This window comes from Cupressus sempervirens, chromosome 11 (assembly GCF_028749045.1).
Source record: "Cupressus sempervirens isolate cs-2001-9-10 chromosome 11, ASM2874904v1, whole genome shotgun sequence".
NCBI lineage: Eukaryota > Viridiplantae > Streptophyta > Pinopsida > Cupressales > Cupressaceae > Cupressus > Cupressus sempervirens.
In genome coordinates, this window is record NC_143128.1 from 124,695,564 (window position 1) to 124,713,017 (window position 17,454).

At 36.0% G+C, this 17,454-nt stretch overlaps 1 pseudogene; it reads right to left on the reverse strand.

The window, feature by feature from the left end:
* LOC149528531 (uncharacterized) overlaps positions 1–17,454 on the reverse strand; it is a 181,128-nt pseudogene that overhangs the window by 527 nt on the left and 163,147 nt on the right.

Consider the following 17,454-nt stretch of genomic DNA (forward strand, 5'->3'; position numbering starts at 1 on the left):
CATCACTTGGAGATTTTTTGACTCCTTGACTATCCCCAATTTTGTGGTATTCATGTTAAAATTCCTCCAAGACCTCCTATTTTTCATTATCACCTCCCCACTCTCTTTCCCCAAAATTTCTATCTTGCCCTCAGATGCAGAAATAGAGGGGCTAGGGCCTAGAGTCTCAGGAATCTAGTCATTGGTTTCTTCTAGCAGCAAAGCCTCATCTACTTTCCTTTTCTTGGGATTCCTTGACATGTCAACTAAATCCTCCTCCTCCTTTTCACTTCCCCTCCCCTTCTCCTCCTTCTCATCATCCTCCCCCTTCTTCTCTTCCTCCAATTCTATATTGTCTTCTTCATCATTATTCTCCTCCTCCTCCTGAGGCTCAAACTTAGGAGGAATGGGGGGTAAGCCTCTGGGGCTCTTTCTACAAGGAATGCAGGTAGAAGGAGTGACTTTCCTTTATTCCTTAGGGGTTTTTCCTTTGGAGGAAGCATTGTCCTCTTCTTCCAATTTTATGCTATGCACATCCTCTAAATCTAAACTCTTAGTTTCCTTAAATGCACACCCAGTATCACTGAGGGATTTTCCCCTAGTTTGAGTCTTCAAATACTCATAGACCAGGAGGAGTAATCCCTCGTGAAGAGTTGGGTTAGCAGTAGGTTTCCTCTTAAAACCCTTGATACCCTTGCCAATTGAGGTGAAAAGATAAAAAGGAAAAGAGATTTTAATTCCATGCCTAATGAGTTGTCTGTTTTATTGTTCCAACAAAAAATATGGGTTTCATGTTGTTGGAAGTTAGCAAACACCAAATTCAATCATTGGATACACTATTTGAAGGCTTTCTGAACATTCTTTCATACTATTGGAAGCTAGCAAACACCAAATTCAATCATTGGATACACTATTTGAAGGCTTTTTGAACATTCTTTCTATAGAAAAGGTTAGTGTGGTCCTTTTTAAATATTATTTGTTACTATAGAGACAAATTTCATTATAATTTGACAAGTTGTTTAATATATAGTGAATTCATTAAAATATGTATGTTTGAATAAATTCTTATTTGGAAATGGTTAGAAATTTGACAAGTTTTTTAATATATATTGTGTATTCATTGAAATAATTGTAATTTGTATATGTATTTGAATGATTTGTAATTTACAAATTGTAAGTTATTCAAATGTTTGAATAATTTGACATATAGAAATCATCATCATGCCAAGGAAGAAACAAAAAACTCAAACAACAGAAGAGAGGGAGAAATATTTGGCAATTAAAAGAGATAAAATGAAACTACTATGTGAACAAAGAAAATTGCAATGCAACAATGAAGAATTTCCTTTCAAAGAGCAACAAGAACCACTAATACAAAGAAACAAAGAGGAAGAATTGGAAAGACAAAGAGAACGAATGAAACTCTTACGCTCAAGAAGACAATTGAATTGCGAAGCTACACCATATTCCAATGTTGGAGTCATATCATCATCTCATGTTGAAAAGATGCTAATTTCTACATCTGATGATGTACACACTCCATCATGTTATGTTGAAGGCACAACATCAACATATCAAGTAGGTGATATTCCATCTTTTATATCTTATTGCCAAGACACATCATCTTCGATTCAAGGTACGCAAAACACTCAATCTAATGTTGATTTTCAAAATGTTGAGGGAATGGAAGAGATTATAACACCTAGAATTCATTTTAGAAGACAAAAATATTTTATTGATATTGATACTAACATTTTAAAATCAATGCTTGACAAGATTAGCAAGTGTACTTGTCAAAGCAAAGTTAATCGTATGTGGAGATTATTCTTTGAAGAATTAAATATTATAGGTCAATGCCAATTATTTGTTGAAATGATGAGGGATTTGAAATTTAGGCCCATCACGAAGATTCTTGGGCTAAGAATGATGGACGATTCAAATGAAAAAAAGCATTATTAAGAATCTAATGAGTGCATATGATAAAGTGGGTTCTAAATCACACACCAAAGATAGTAATATCACAAGACGTGTACTTACATCGACAATAGTAAGTACCCAAATGAAGATAGCTTGACTCATGAGAAAGACAAGCAAGACATTGAAAATTGGTAGAGGTACTCTAAGGAGAGCCATGGTAAGGCGTGAGAGATTGGAAGATCCAACAAAAAAATAGATATGGACATTTAGTGGTAGACTACTGCAAAAGGATAAAGAAATTAGTGAAGCTTTGAAATCATTGATTGAAATTTTTTGGACGAATAACACACATGTTTCCCCAATCAAAGAGATGTTGTAAGAAGGAGGATTGATAGTCGAAATCGCAACCCACATGCAAAACATTTTTTGGACTCAACTCAGACACAATTTTTTGTAAAATTTATTGGTATGTATCCTCAAATTTGAATAAGTCAATGAATTTTTAAGATGGGTAAACCTTTTTACGTGCAAATAAATCACACATACACAACTTGTTGTTGTAGGATACATACTAAATTTTCTAACCATTTTGATGTTTTTAGGCATATATGTGTGTTTTTGTATTCTAAGTTTGTTTTGCATGATTGTGACCTGAATGAGCCACCTAGATGTTCAAGGGAATTCATATCCAACATTTTATGTGAAATAGGGGATGGTCAACAATTTTACAAGACGTCATGCTTGAATGGTACATGATTGTTTTGTGGTTCTTTGCAAATTTTATTAACTTGTAAACATATGGATAGTACACATGCAATTGGAAATGAAATAGTAGATCACAAAAAATATATGACTATGACATGCTTTAAAAGATGGGAAACAGGGTAAAAGATGTGATTTAGTCATTGAAAAGATTTCAGTGTATGAGTTAATGAAGATTTTTCATGAAAAGATTATTTATGAGCATGCAAAGCATACACATAAAGCTCGATGGTTGGATTTGCAATTCAAGTTGTGCAAGGATACATTTCCACTGGATACCATTGTTCTGGTTGTAGACTTCGCAGAGAACTACATACTACAACCACAAAATGAAGTGCAAGCAAAGTATTATACTTCTCAATAGGTTTCAATAATTCTTCACATAACATTCATGCATTCACCTTCAAGTAAAAAGGATGATAGGAAGATATGGAGGGAGTACCATTTTTACATCAATGATGATTGATCACATTCTATGGAGTTTGTACATGGTTGTTTTCAACTATTTTATGAAGATTTGGCTAACAGGGGCATACCATATCGCTAGCACATTATTTGGTTAGACAATTGTGCATCTCAATTCAAGAATGCATGGATGTTCTATTGGTTAAGCAAGATGCAAAAGTTCTTTAGAATTCAATATGTGTGGAATTTCATAGAGGTTGGTCATGGAAATGGAGAGCACAATGATGCAGGCACATGCATCAAAAGAGCCTTAACTTGTGAAGAACTAAAGTACAAAGAAGGAGCAATATTGATAGATGCAAAATCCATCATCTAGTGGTGTAACGCTACAATGGGTCCAAGTAAGGAAGGTGAGTCTATGGTTCATAGTTTTTTATTATTGATAGATAATACTAACATTGCACCATATGAGGATTGTTGCAAACTAACAAGATCAAGTGAGTTGCAATTCTAGGTGCTACAAGATCGTGTTGCCGACACCTACAATAACCTCTCTCTTTTTTTGGAGATTGGATTCCATTTTGATTTTGTGGCCCCATCTTAGGTGATGCTAAAACTTGCAATGTTGGCCAATACAAAGTTGCCAACTAGAGAATCTCTCTAATCATTTGTTGTGGGATCAAACTGTCTATTTTATTAGCTCCGAGTGGTTTGTTAAACCCTAGTTCCAAGCTTGTCCTATCCTGTTGACCATTCAAATGTTCTCAGGCATGTTGAACCAAATTGACCCTAAGAGTCATTAAATGCCATAGGGCAGTGATCTTTGACAAGGCATATCTTGGAGCTCGTGCAAGGTATGGATGCAATTTTGGGTACTTTAAGATTGTGTTTCTGACACCTACAATAACCTCTCTCTCTTTTTGGAGATCGGATTCCATTTTGATTTTGTAACTCCATCTTGGGTGATGTTGAAACTTGTAGTGTTGGCTGGTACAAAGTCACCAACTTGTAAATCTCTCTAACCATTTGTCGTGGGATCGAACTGTCTATTTTGTTAGCTCGGGATGGATGGGTAAACCTTAGTTCCAAGCTCATCCTATCCCGTTGATCGCTTGAACATTCTCGAGAATGTCAAACTAAATTGACCCTAAGAGTCATTAAATGCCATAGGGCATCAATCTTTGACAGGGCATATCTCAGAGCTTGTGCAAGGTATGGATACAATTCTAGGTACTATAGGATATTGTCTTGCTGACACCTACAACAACCTCTCTCTCTTTTTGGAGATTGGATTCCGTTTTAATTTTGCGGCCCCATCTCACGTGATGTTAAAAATTGTAGTGTTGACTAGTACAAAGTTGCCAACTGGTGAATCTCTCTAACTGTTCGTAGTGGGAATGAATTGTTTATTCCATTAGTTTTGGGTGCTAGGTATACCCTTGTTCCAATCTTGTCCTATCCCATTAACCACTTCAACGTTCTCAGGCATGCCAAACTGAATTGACCCTAAGAGTCATTAAATGCTATAGAGTAGGGATCTTTGACGAGGCCTATCTTGGAGCTTATACGAGGTATGGATGCAATTTTGGGTGCTACAGGATCATGTTGTTGAAACCTACAATAATCTCTCTCTCTTTTTGGAGATTGGATTCTATTTTGATTTTTTGGCCCCATCTCAGGTGATGTTGAAACTTGTAGTGTTGGCTAGTATAAAGTTGCCAACTAGTGAATCTGTCTAACCATTCATCGTGGGAAGGAACTATCTATTTTGTTAGCTCTGGGTGGCTAGGTAAACCCTAGTTCCAAGCTTGTCCTATCCCATTGACCACTTGAATGTTCTTGGGCATGCTAAACCAAATTGACCTTAAGAGTCATTAAATGCCATAGGGCATCGATCTTTGATGGAGCATATCTTAGAGCTCGTGTGAGGTATGGATGCAATTCCAAGTGCTACAAGATCATGTTGTTGACACCTATAATAACCTCTCTCTCTCTCTTTGGATATTGGATTTCATTTTGATTTTGTGGCCCCATCTCGAGTGATGTTGAAACTTGTAGTGTTAGCTGATACAAAGTCGCCAATTGGTGAATCTCTCTAATTGTTCATCATGGGATCGAAATGTCTATTCTATTAGCTCTAGGTGGTTGGGTAAACCTTAGTTCCAAGCTTGTCCTATCTTGTTGATCACTTGAACATTCTCGAGCATGTCAAACCAAATTGACCTTAAGAGTCATTAAATGCCATAAGGAAATGATCTTTAACTGGGCATATCTCTGAGCTCATGCTAGGTATGGGTGCAATTTTAGGTGCTATAGGATCATGTTTTTGACAACTATAATAACCTCTCTCATTTTGGATATTGGATTCCATTTTGATTTTGTGGCCCCATCTTAGGTGATGCTAAAGCTTGTAGTGTTGGCCAGTACAAAGTCACCAACTGGTGAATCTCTCTAATCGTTCATCGTGGGATAGAACTGTCTATTTCATTAGCATTGGGTGGCTAAGTAAACCCTAGTTCCAAGATCATCCTATCCTGTTGACCACTCAAATGTTTTCGGGCATGCCGAACCAAATTGACCCTAAGAGTCATTAAATGCCATAGGGTAGTAATCTTTGATGAGGCATATCTCAGAGCTCATGTGTGGTATGGATGGAATTTTGGATGCTACAAGATCATGTTGTTGAAACATATAATAAACTCTCTCTCTTTTTGAATATTGGATTCCATTTTGATTTTGTGGCCCCATCTTGGGTGATGTTGAAACTTGTAGTATTGGCTAGTACAAAGTCACCAACTAGTGAATCTCTCTAACCATTTATCATGGGATCAAAATGTCTATTATGTTAGCTATGGGTGGCCGAGTAAACCCTAGTTCCAAGCTCATCCTATCTCATTCATGGTTTAAACATTCTCGGGCATGCCGAACCAAATTGACCCTAAGAGTCATTAAATACCATAGGGTAGCAATATTTTACAAGGCATATCTTAGAGCTTGTGTGAGATATGGACGCAATTTCAAGTTCTATAGGATCATGTTGCCGACACCTACAATAATCTCTCTCTCTTTTTGGAGATTGGATTCCATTTTGATTTTGCAGCCCCATCTCAGGTGATGTTGAAACTTGTAGTGTTGGCTAGTACAAAGTCGTCAATTGGTGAATCTCCTTAACTATTTGTCGTGGGATCAAACTGTCTATTCTATTAGCTCTAGATGGCCAGGTAAACCCTAGTTCTAAGCTCATCCTATCCCACTGACCACTTCAATGTTCTCGAGCATGCCAAACCAAATTGATCCTAAGAGTCATTAAATGCCATAGGGAAGCAATCTTTGATGTGGCATATATCAAAGCTTGTATGAGGTATAGATGTGATTCTAGGTGCTATTGGATCATGTTTCTAACACTTACAATAACCTCTCTCTCTTTTTAGAGATTGGATTTTGTTTTAATTTTGCGACCCCATCTTAGGTGATGTTGAAACTTGTGGTGAAGGGAACCTAGGTGGCAACTAGATATGTCATCCCATCCAATGATGGAGAATCATGATAGAAGGTAAAAGGGTGATCATACACCTCATTTTGAACATGTTATTTTTTATGGTAATAAGGAAATCCTTGTTTGTAACGTCAAGGAACTTAAGGTCACCTATAAACCCAAGTTGCCTTAGTCCTAAGAATTTTTGTTCTTTTGTTGTTTTTGTTAATAAGTTGACTCAAGAAGTGTTTTGAGATTCATTACACCTTATACAGGTCCTATGTGTTACCAAAAACCACTTGGTTAAGTTCTAAGAAGAGTTAGTGCAAAAATTGCAGTTTGCAATAAAAGTTGTTGACAACTTTTTAGCAATTTTATTGGAAAATGTTGAAATTAACCTTGTAACCAATAAAACCAATTGGTAATTGGTTAGAATGGAATACCTATTTTGTTTGCTAGGTTCAGTGGAGAAAAACAAAGCCATTGTTCGAAAACCACAAAAAGGGCTATAAGGGCAATTAGGCCTATTGAGAGCAATTTTGCAAAATACATGTTAAGAGAGTAAACCAGTTGTGGAAATATCATCATTAGGTGTCCCTTGAAGTTTCTAAGGTGTTCATTTGAAGCAAGAAGTTTATTATGACACATTTCTCAATTTTTTTCCTTTTTTCCTTATTTCTTCCCAAGTCTTGAATAGGGAAAGTGATTAAGTAGTTTTGTAAAGTTGGGTAGAAGTTTGTCTAGTGTTGTAACCAAGTTGGAAAGAGTCTTTTAAGACACTTAGGAAGGTGGGAAATGTAGTTTTCGTTAAAATTTTTCCTGTTGGGAATCCACTAACTTTTGGTGTGAGCACTCTGCATCATTTTGGATGCAAGTTACATTAAAATGAAATACATGAAATGTACTTAAAACATAAACAAGAAAAACAAGATATATATTATGATAACCAATAATTTCATACATGAACAAACATATAATATATTATGATAACCAATAATGTTATAAGTCTAATAATGGCATGCATCAAATATAAAATGTCATATATACATCAAATGTATGTCGAATATGTCCACTAACATAAAATCCAAGATATATGTCCACTAATGCCTATATATGCATGTCTATCCCTATATCTTCTCCTTCCTACGAGGGGAAGGAAACAAATCCCTAGAGGTCTTCAGTTGTTGCATGGAGGGAGATGATGGGGATGATGGGGTCTTCCTCACACGTTTGCTCATCCTCTTATTTAGGCTCCTCTCTAAATAGAGCTGATACAAATAAAGTATATATGAATCAATAATTATTATACATTGAAATCAAATATATGTACACACAAAATTAATTATTTTCTTTCCGCCATCAAATAGTCACTCTGCACATCCACCTCAAAGGCTCACGGACGATCGAGAGTAACAAGGCCCTACAACCATTCAATCAATATAATCACTCAATCATACTTATAAATACCATTTGAAATTTCAATACTAACTATTAAAAATAAAAACTAAAACTAGGAAAACTCTTTTATACCTCGGTCAATAGCTCTGAACTAGCTATTGTTGCAGCAACTCCATGACCGATGGACTAGCAAAGGTGAGAAGTCTTAGACATCAACAACTACAAATCATATAATACAATTTACATGTAATATGAAACATGAAACAAATATAATCAAATGAATTAAATTAACATGAAAAAAATGTACCTCTACAAAGCTCGTATCATGCCTAGGCTCAGAGTTGCTTGTGAATGTTGATGGTCCAGTAGAGAACTAATGCACATGGATAAAAAATTTTGTCAATCCTTCATATGATCACTTAATAAATATATGTATTAATTTAAATGATGAAATCAATACATACCTCTTGACTCATCGACGAGATGTAAAATGGGGCCGGCAAATCTGTACTAGGGCCATCAACACTCTTACCCTAAATTTTGAACAATGTCAAGACATGATAATTAATTAGTCATTCATTGTACATATGAAATGTGATCAAATTAGTTTATTATAATTGTAATTTACCTGTGTGTCGATGTCAAATGTGTCACTTAGGAACTCATCAGTGACTAGCCCATTATCCATAGTGTCTCTAACATGGCTGCCAAATGTGCATAAGGATCCACATGATGTGTACATGTAACCGTGACACAAAGAAGGCTCCTGCTCAACTAATGGACTAGCACAATGAATGAGGGTTTGTGTCATGTCTCTACATGTTCCTTCACAACTAAATGAATAATCACATGCTCACCTTATGGCTTGATGACAGGCGCCCTATTTACATTAGGGTCACAACATGCCCCCAACCTCTCAAATGATAATTCCCCACCTCTACCCTGAGAATCTAACATATCATAATAATTGGGGATCTCCCGAAGGACAAATTCACAATACAATTTAATGATGATTCCCCACCTCTACCCTGAGAATCTAACATATCAAAATAATTAAGGATCTCCCCAAGGACAAATTCACAATACAATTTCTTTAAGAAATACATTGGAACCTCGTGATTATTGCAGGGAGGGGCATCAAAGACCATCTACCATCTATCCCAAAATTTATTTCTAATATCATCATTTATGCACCAATTGATGGGGAACCTTTTAGTTGTATGTTTAATAGTGTCTTGTTCTTTAGATTTTTTAAACAATGCACATATGCTACCTTTTGTTATTTCATTTTTTCTTACATCTTTATAGGATAATTTTTTTTCATAATATCTTCTTTGTTCTTCTCTCTTAACATGCTAAATATCCAATTGACCACTAACAAAAGCTACATGGCTCATAATAGACTCAAGAGAGGATGCCAATTGCATTCTCATAAGATTAGTATTACCACAAGCATTCAACCTACCAATGATTGTTTCTAATTCATTTTTCCCTCTTTCTATTTCATTCATTATACTATCTTGGGTGTCAAGAGGAGGTCTTTGAATTGGTGGAGGTTGTGGAAGTTCATTTTGATCTTGTGGAGGGTTTTGATTTTGATATTGTGGAGGGTTTTTATTTTGATTTTTTTGATTAGGCTGGGATGTGGTGGTTGATATTCACATTTCCTGACAAGAAACCAATTGCATTTTTAATAAATAAACAAATTTGAAGCAAAACTAAAAAACATACAAAACAATGCAAAAACAAGACTAGAAAACATACTATGTGATCTCCTAAAAATTGCATGCACACTGTTGAGGGGAAAGCAAGCAACAACAAAAAGAAATAAGATTAAATGGAATGGGCTACAAGTTTGTAGCCCACATATAAAAACTTTTAGGTTTTAAAAGTGCACATGTGTTATAGTACATATACGCATTGGCTTGGGCTCCACAATCCTAAGGCTTGTGGAGCCCAAGCCCAAATGTGTGTGCGCTATAGTGCATGCACACTTTTATAATTTTAAAAATTGGAGTTGTGTGTCATCTTTTTGGCATCACAACTTGGTGCATTCACCCTAATGTGATAGTAACATCTCAAGTGAACCAATATTATCTTAAAATTTGAAATTTAGTTAGAGATCAAATGCACAAGAAAATATTATTTAATAAAGTCCTACAAAATTAATGATTGAGATTAAGAAGTTAAAAGATGAATGACCAAGATAACAAGGTAGGTGGGAATGAGTGAGATTAAGAGGTTGGTTTAAAATAGAAGAATAAGATTGAATAGAAAGGTAGAGATGTTTGCTTTAATAATTAATGAGTATTCTCATATTCTCGTGGGCATCTCACACCTCCCTATAGTCTCAAATGTGTTTCTATATCATCGAATTCTTCCAGTGATGACAAGGCATTAAAAGCTTCCTCCAAATTTAATGATAATAGTACACAAGTAGAGCTTTTTGATTTTGAGGGAGATGGAGAAGAATAATCATTACGCCCTTTTAGGTGTCCTCTTTGATGCATTTTATGATTGGCTATGTAATCTCATCCTAATGTGGTGTAATTGTAGTAGATGGAGTTTTCCGCCCTTTTTTTTAAAGGTTTAAAGGTCTTATGACACTCTCCCTGATCACTACAAGAAAAAAAGCATATGATAAGTGTAATGCATCTATTCACATCGTCTAAATGAAGATTGGGAAATACTTGTGAGACGTGAAAAATGCATAAGTGGAAAGTTGTAATTTTTTTTATGAGTCTTTTCATTAGAAATTTCATTGTTATTATTACTTACATAATTTTTATTGATTTTTAGCATATAAATATAAATATGATTTTACACAAATTAAATGGTCTTCTAAGTATAAGGATTATATAGTTTTGATTTATCATGAATCAAATACCCCTTGGTGGCTTGCTCTTAACTAGACATTTGGTCAAACTTTAACACTCTGAAAAATTATACTTTAAAGAAGCAAATAATGTAGTTCAAATAGTTGTGAACCATAACTTAATATTGATTTCTACATTTTAGTTCATGAATCATGAAACTAGATGATTAGTGCTTCCATTTCATTTGTGTTTTCCCTTCTAACTACTTATTTCGATATAATCACATAATTCATTAGAGCATATTTTAAGGAGAAATAATGCTAAAATTTATTTTAAATTTTAAATTTTAACTTAAGATTTAAATTGTAATGTATATTTTTGATTGATTATTTATTAATTTTTCCTAGATACTTTTATTTAATTATATAATTAATTGAAATAAATTATCTAAGAATGTTATTATAATTTCTGAAAAGTAAAATATGATTTTCAGTTATTTAATTTAACAAAATAGATATGATTTTAGGATACAATTCATAGTCACAGTAATGAGATACAACTCATAATCACAATCCACTAAAATCTTGCACTGCTTAGTGTAAGTGCTAGTAATATATATTTGTTTTTATTAACCCACTACAACCATTGGGGTCAAATTGTGACGGTGGTGTAATTTGTGGTCATTTTCATTTTTATTTTCTTTTTGCAATTATCCCTGACGTCGTTGCAATGCTGATGTTGGAGTCATACTTGCAACACTCATGTGGGTATACACAAAAAAAATGAAAATACGATCTAAATCATTCCCCATTTGTTTTGATTGTGGAGAGTTGTGTGTGAAAGAAGGTGGAGAGCTCTGAACATTGTCATGCCCTTGTCATTGGTGCATTTTGTTACCGTGATCTTTGCATTTCATTATTGTGCCCTTGCTGTGTATCTCTACATTTTGTTATCATGCCCTTGCTCTATGATTTGTGTTGGTGTAAATAAGTATTTACTTATTACACTTACTTAAGTGTTACTTAGGTTAATGCATTATTTAATTATTTTGCATTATTTAATTATTATTTTAGGTGAGACACTTAGAAGTTTGTGTACTCTCATTGAGTTATGCAACTCTAATGTTGCACATGGTGTCTACAACACAAAAGTATGTATCATTCACTTAGTTGTCATGATGACAACATATTTATCCGCACTCCTCATTTAGCACATGTCGTCTACACCACTAATTTGCGTGCTACACCATTGTAGGCTTATCCTCACATCATCACACTTAATCCCATGCTTAATGGAGGATAATCCATATTTGGTGGACATGTGCCTGGTTGTATGACATATCATGATGCTAACTTCTATGCATTCTAGAAGCTCTCTTGAGGCCTTTATATTCAGGCACTCCTAGTGTACTCTCAATGAGTTATTGAATGAATATCGTCATTCTGATCATACTCTATCTATTTTGATCTACTGTGTGCTTGTGTTGAATTCTTTAGTTCTTGGGTGAATTTTGGCCTAAGCCAAATTCTTACATGGTATCAAAGCTAAGGGAGATTCTCTACACGTAGCCGTTCAAGACCATTCATGCTTTAGCACCTCGACACAAATTTAGAGGATCCACAGAAATTGGGAGAGTCTAGAGCTAGATCTGACCTCATCATTGCGTTTAGAGCATTGATTTGGTGAAGATCGACTATAAATTTGCCTATATTTGGTGAAAGTTGATCGTGAGGCAAATTTTTTTTGCAAATCAAAACTTGGAGGCCCTGATTTGCAATTCGGTGCAGGGTTTCATATTATATATGTGGGATACTTCAATCAAATTGGCCATATAACACTGGCCGTACTGTAAACCCGTGACAATATCATAGATCCGGCATAACAAGCCCAAATATCGATAGGCAACAACTTCCTGATGACTTGCCCAAATTCGACGAGGACTGCTTTGTCATTTTACAGTTTGCGGTCATGTGCATATATAGCGCAGAGTATTCCTTGACCCCACGCATGTGGGACTAAAGGCATTGTCTCCGACGTCCTTTAAAACCCTACGACAATACCCGACGATCGTGAAATAGATCCAGTAGTTAATGTTGATTTTCGGCAACCTGATCCCCAAGCCACATGATGCCATATTATTGGCTCGACCAAACCCCACCTACAAACATGCCAACACAATGTACCTGCCACGCAGTGAGATTTAACTTGCCCTAATCACTACACGGTGGACACCCGACATCTCCCACTGTAGACATGGATAATACAATCATCCTGCCACCTCTGTGCCTATGTGGCATCTAATCAGCCATTCATCACACTGTCAACAGGACACTACACCTGACACTATCATCCGTTCGTACAATCTGTACACTAATGATGTCATCATGACATCATGCTGATGTCATCAGAAGCTAGAGGGTTGCTGACATCATCAATTTATTGTCTTAATTTTGACACTCATCTGGACATCATTTTAGGAAGAATTACAACTGCCATGATAGCCATATGATCGTCAAATTTAACCCTGTATTTTGTTGATGCAACCCCTCTCCAGATTCATTTTGGTTTTTGTAGTCCAACTTCAAGAGGCCATAACTCAGACATCCGAACTCCAGATCAAGTGTAATTTTTTTTGAAATTAGCTAGAATTTTTTAAATTTTGTAGTAGTGTAGCTATTTTCTAGTTTTGGTTCATGGATTGTTCAGAAATTGCATTTTTTGGCAACTATACTTGGATAATCTTGCATTTTGCAACTTCAAAAGCTCCGTCTGGGCACATCTGGAGTCAAAAATAGGTTCTTTTTTTTTTGAAAGGGCGTTTTTTTTGTCTACTTTTCAGATCTGGCATCAGATTATAGTATTGTGTGGACAAAACTACCACTTTCAGCAATAGGACCTTTCTTTGCTTTGTAATGCTTCAGAATTGTAGCACATTGTAAATTTTTAGATTTTTGCTCTATTTAGAGGTTGTAACAAGCAAAATTAGAAGTACACAAAGGCCAAAATTGGCAAGTGGCCCATTGTAATCGCACTACTGATAAAGTGCCCAAAGCATCTATTTTGGGGGGGTTTCTTGATTTAGTAAAAAGGGGGGGTGTTCTTGGTGTTGTGTTCTCTCTTTTCTTCAATTTTCTTTCATTTTCTGCATTATGGGCAACTTTAAGTTTCCTAAATTAACTCCTCATAACTATGCTTCATGGTCAATCAAAATGTTGTATCACTTAATGCATAATGGAGTTTCACAATATGTAGATGGTACTCTTCCTAAACCAATAGGTGATAATGTTTTTGCAAGTGATATTTCAAATTGGGTAGCCATGGATAGGAAAGCCCTAGGTGATATATGTTTGAGGGTAGATGATAAAATCATGTATCAAATTAAGAAATGTACTACATCCAAGGAAGCTTGGGATACCCTCGAAAGCCTTTATAGTAAAGTGTCTGAAGAGAATGTTTTCAAAATTGAAGATGAGCTTGTATCTTTAGATCCTAAGTCATATGACTCAATACAGGATTTCATCATCAAGGTGAATGAACTAAGGATAAAGCTTACTGATTATGGGAGTTCTATCAAAGATGACAGACTGATCTATCTCATTCATAACAAGCTGCAATCGAAATATTCCACATTTGTATCTTCTTTTAACACCTCAAAGACTACCTTAGGGTTTGCCTACAAGAAAGTCACTTTTGATGAATATGCTAAACTGTTGGATGATGAAGAAAAGAATTTGAAATCAATGGGATTCTCAAATCACCTCAGTCCAAAGAATTGGTGGCCAACAATGAGGGTTCTCAACATTCAGCTGGACAATCTTCAAATAAAGAAAGGGTAAGAAGAAATGGAAGAAGGACAAATCTGAGGATACAGAAAAGACAATATCACAATCCAATCAACAAGGAAAGTCCTCAAATTCCAACAAGAAAGGGGACAATAATAAGGAGAAGAAGAAGAGTGCTTATTGCAAGAAATTGGGTCATGAAGAGCATGAGTGTTATCTCAAAAAGATTGATGAGTTGACCAACATCATGAAGAAACATAATGTCCCATTGCCTAATGCTTACAAGGAGAAAGGATCATCTTCAGATTCAAAGGGCAAAGGGAAAGCATTCATGGCAAATGCAAACTCTTCAAAGAAATGGATATTTGACTCAGGTGCCTCATATCATATGGGTTCTTCAAGGGAGAATTTTTCTTCAATGAAGCAGTCCAAGGTACCACACATCTTCATGGGGAATGATAGAAAAATGGAAGTTGAAGGAAAAGGCAACGTGGAACTAGAAAATGGAGAGTATCAAGAGGTTCTCTATGTTCCAAACCTAAGTTCAAATCTCCTCTCAATCTACCAAATCACTCACCTTGGAGATGGACATAGAGTTGAGTTCCTTCTTGACTTAGTAAAGGTGCACAGTCTCAAAGATGATTCCTTGGTTGTAGTGGGGAAAGTGAATGATCACAAGAGGTTGTACTCTTTCTCTCATTTTGTGCCCAAGTCTCCTTCAAAATCCTTGTTATCACAATCTAATTCAAACATGCAATTACGACATGAGCGGTATGGTCATCTTGACTATCACTATCTTCAACAACTTTGCACAAACCACATGGTGAAAGGTCTACCTCAAATCAAATTTTCTAAGGGTGAGTGTTCAACAGATTTAGTGGATATGCATCCAGAGGGGAAGTTACAGAGAGGGAAGTCTTCTAGAGCAATTGGTGTTCTTCAAATGGTTCACATGGTATTAGTAGGTCCTTTTGCATTTAGCTAGGGTCACTACATACTCACTTTTGTTGATGACTTTTCAAGATTCACTTGGGTCTACTTTCTTCATAATAAGAATGAAGTGTTGGACAAGTTTCTAGACTTCAAGGCTCATGTAGAACAGACATCCAGAAAGGCCATCAAAGTACTCCGCATGGACAATGGAAACATGGATGTGAACAGAAGACTTAAGGACTTTTGCAGACATGAGGGAATTGATCTGCAGATTCTACCAGCATTCAGTCCACATAAGAAAGATGTTGCAGCTTTGAGGATCCACACTCTTAAGTCTATGTCAAGTTGCATGATTCATGCCAAGTCTCTAGATCCATCATTAGAAGTCAAAGCAATCTCTAGTGCCACTCACATTCTTAATCGTTCTCCTCATCTAGCCTTAGATAGAAAAACTCCTTTTGAGGCATGGTGCGATAGAAAACCTATTATGACATACTTTAGAGTCTTTGATTATCCTTCATGGGCAAAGATATCTTCTAGGGGATGCAAGGCACTTTCATCTCAGCCTTGTACTTTCATTGGTTATGAAGATAGTGTGTGTTGGAAATATTCAAGATATGATAAGTTACTGAGAGGGGAGGGGTGAATCAGTAACTTCTAAAATTTTAAACAATAAAACTGTATGCTGATATATTCACCATTCATCCAAGTAACCTACTGTAAGCATGAAACAAAATCATTTGCAACACTTGAACACATAGATTTGGTGACCCAGAAACCTTCCAAATAGAAAGTAAAACTGGGGTGGGGATGAAACCCACAAGCTTCGTTACTGCAGTATGAAGTTGGCCGGTTAAGGCTTACAATGACCACTTCTGGTGATCTGCCCTGTTAGGAGCACAAAGGATTGCTAGATCCACCTTGTTAGAGGATTTCCAAACATACAATAAAGTATGCACTCTGTTAGGAGATTTACAAAAGACTGTTAAGTCTACCTTGTTAAAGGATTTACAAAAAACTGATTCACTTGTTAGAATGAAACAGTGGATCTGATTACAACTGATTGCTGATAAGATCCGCTATGCTCTGATTCACCTTGATGTGACAGATAAAACTTTTCTGCTCCAAAACTTGACCTGCTGAATATCTTCACAATTCAGCCCACATACTTTCGCACGCATGTATTTCTTTCGCACTTTCACACTTTTACACTTTCACATTTCCATTCATTACCATTGCCATAACAACTATATTTGAATGATACAATACATTGCATATATATACCATCCATATAAACAATACATGCAAGGTCGGCTAAACAATACATGCAAGGTCGGCCAAAACAACAAGTGCAAATCTCTATACAAAGTTGGCCCAAGGTAAAAACTTGGGTTCACTGAACTGACTCGGTGTCCTTCTGATACTCGGCGTCCACTGCGTTACTCGGCATCGTCATGCACTCAGTAGAAGTGAAGGCATGGTCCATACTAAACACTTCGAGTAGTTCTGAACTCGGTAACCACTGGAGACTCGGTAGAAGAGATGTCACTTGGTGAATACTTCTATCTGAACTGTAGCTTGGTGATCAAAGGAAACACTTGATAGAACCTTGTGACTCGGTGATAGTTAGTTTCCTTGATATCTGTCTGAGCTCGGTAAAAATTAATTTCCTTGATAACCTCAGGAGCTCGGTTATCATGAAGTTCTCGGTTACATCTTAGTACATCTTCACTCGGTCAAAACTGATTCCTTTCTTTACCTTGAACACTCGGTAAATACTGACTTCTTTGTTCACCTTGATTACTCAGTAAACACTGACTTCTTTGTTCACCTTGATTACTCGGTAAACACTGACTTCTTTGTTCACCTTGATTACTCGGTAAACATTGACTTCTTTGTTCACCTTGATTACTCGGTAAACACTGACTTCTTTGTTCACCTTGATTACTCGGTAAACACTGAGAACTAGGTAAAGCTTGGCTTCCGG